Genomic DNA, 3,083 nt, shown 5'->3' on the forward strand with positions numbered 1-3,083 from the left:
GCTTCTATACAATTATCCAGCATCTATCTGCTTTTCCAGCACTAAATAACATTCTATGATCAAAAAAGCTACACAAACTGTTGAAACACAAGAAGCGAGGTGATATACACGGAGTATACGTCACTTGAACCACAGGCAATTGCAGATAGCAAGAATTCTTTCCTTTTTAACACACTTTCTTTATTGGTGTTTTCGGAAGCGCTGCGTTTCCTTCCTCAGAAAAAAGCAGCAGACAACAAACATTACAATGACAGCGTTCAGCCCTTACTTTTAAAACTAAAAAGCATCATGTGATGCTAAATGGGAAGACATTCCAATTCAATTATTAATTAATTGCTTAACTTAAAAAATCCCGATAAATCAGGAATAAATGTTCTAACTAAGCAAAATACTTCACAACATTCCATATTAATGCATACCAAATAAATCACTAATAATATTATACTAAAATTTAGCAACATTAAAAACATTAAAAATCAGACATGAATAACACTATGAGTTTATACTAATAATGAATAATATACTCCCTTAAAATATATATAAGCAGCCGACCTATTACTAAAAATAGATCCATTATAATGAATTTATATTCTTCATAATTGCATAAAGAAATGTGTGGCTATTTAATTACATTAACTAAAAAATGCATTTTACCAAGTTTTCAACAAATAACCTTTTGATCAACTGATAAAAAATAATAATAATAAAATTGATCAAACAAAAAACAAATATAAGTATATATGTGATGGCCCACCGGCGATCACTTTTAGGCGAGGGGCGAATCTGAAAACTCTTTTGGAGTCTGGTAAAAGTAAAAATAAATTGAAGAGTCTCATGAATGGGATGAGCAAGTGTGGTAGTTGTGGTCAATGTAAATTTATTAAAGAAGGAACCAGTGCCGTAATTAACAATACTAAGTACAAAATCATAGGTAAATTCAACTGTAATACCAGAGCTATAGTATATGTAGCAACGTGCACAATGTGCCATGCGTTTTACATAGGAAAAACGGAGCGCAAATTAAAACAGCGCATTTATGAGCACTATTATGCAGTTGCAAAAGGGGACACTAACAACGCACTTGCTTGCCACATCTTGGAATTTCCAAACCACAAGTTTGTCTTTATGGTCTTGAAGAAGGTAGAAGACGCTTCTTATGTGGGACCTTGGCAAATCATTTTGGAAATACAAGAATTATATTGGCAAATTAGAACCGGGGCTACGTTTTCCCCAGGTCTTAATGACCACGTTTCTATCACATGTGTTTTGAAAAGACTGGCAATTAATAGATAAATTGATCTTGCCCTGTGTATATTATATTGAGGTGATGTTTTGTCTTAAGGAAAATAATATTATTATTTGTATTATTGTTTTATTTTATGATTTAGTGTTACATTATTGGTGGTAACCTAAAATGTACTTATATTTGTTTTTTGTTTGATCAATTTTATTATTTTTTATCAGTTGATCAAAAGGTTATTTGTTGAAAACTTGGTAAAATGCATTTTTTTAGTTAATGTAATTGAATAGCCACACATTTCTTTATGCAATTATGAAGAATATAAATTCATTATAATGGATCTATTTTTAGTAATAGGTCGGCTGCTTATATATATTTTAAGGGAGTATATTATTCATTATTAATATAAACTCATAGTGTTATTCATGTCTGATTTTTAATGTTTTTAATGTTGCTAAATTTTAGTATAATATTATTAGTGATTTATTTGGTATGCATTAATATGGAATGTTGTGAAGTATTTTGCTTAGTTAGAACATTTATTCCTGATTTATCGGGATTTTTTAAGTTAAGCAATTAATTAATAATTGAATTGGAATGTCTTCCCATTTAGCATCACATGATGCTTTTTAGTTTTAAAAGTAAGGGCTGAACGCTGTCATTGTAATGTTTGTTGTCTGCTGCTTTTTTCTGAGGAAGGAAACGCATAGCCGTTTCCGAAAACACCAATAAAGAAAGTGTGTTAAAAAGGAAAGAATTCTTGCTATCTGCAATTGCCTGTGGTTCAAGTGGCGTATACTCCGTGTATATCACCTCGCTTCTTGTGTTTCAACATTCTATGATCCAATGCCCAAAATCTTCTGTATGTCCAAAACCTATCAAATCTGCTGGACATTGCTTATACGTATACGATGATGATAATACCTAGAACCCTTTACCTATATCCATCAGGTCAATACTCTCCCTACCATCCTTCAAAACCATTCTGAAAGACCTCCGAGCCAAAGTTGTCTCTGCTCTTGCTCAATACCAGGATAAATTATATCCATAAATGAGAACAAATACCCATTCATATCTTATACCCCATTACTCTCCCTTCTTCATTTATTTCCTTACTTCTTTCAATTTCTTTCCTTTGGCTTTCTCTCTAAATGTACCATAAACCTGTTTTTTTCTCTCACTTCATATTGCAATTCCTGTTTGTATTATACTAACTTACTTTTAATTTCTCTATAAACTTGTTAAATTTTTCTCTAAATATTGTATAATCATCATATAACTTGCATCTGTTATTAAGCAATGTTTTCATATTATGTTTAAATTGGTATCATCATTTAAAGTGTAGGTTTTTTTTGCATTATTTTTTAAGATTGTAAAATTATTGTTTTAAAATATTTCATAATACTTTGGAGCTTTTCTCTACAGGCCTCTCTGCTAAAAATGGGCGCATACCCAGTCGGACTTTCCCAGTAATCAAATGTCAATAGATAAATAAATAACACAGAAAAGCAAAACCTGCAATTAGACCTAAAAGGCGAGCCCTGCCTCACACCTCCACACTTATACATACTAACTCCAAGATTTATGTAAGTAAGAAAATAGAAAATATTCTGAGATACAGCAGTTTTGGAGTTAATATATATTTCTCCCTAATAAAACTTGAAATCTTTCCAAGGATTCCACATACAGTCCTCAAACATACTATGGGAGCCCATTGTTAAGTAATCATTACACAGTTTTGTGGTATCACCTGGATAATTAATTAAATGCCATTACTTCCACTGAACATTTGAGAACACTATCCTTTTAATTTGTTATGGACAGAAATACTTATTTACAAAAT

Source organism: Protopterus annectens, chromosome 3.part1 (assembly GCF_019279795.1).
Source record: "Protopterus annectens isolate FY-2018-M chromosome 3.part1, PAN1.0, whole genome shotgun sequence".
Lineage (NCBI taxonomy): Eukaryota > Metazoa > Chordata > Ceratodontiformes > Protopteridae > Protopterus > Protopterus annectens.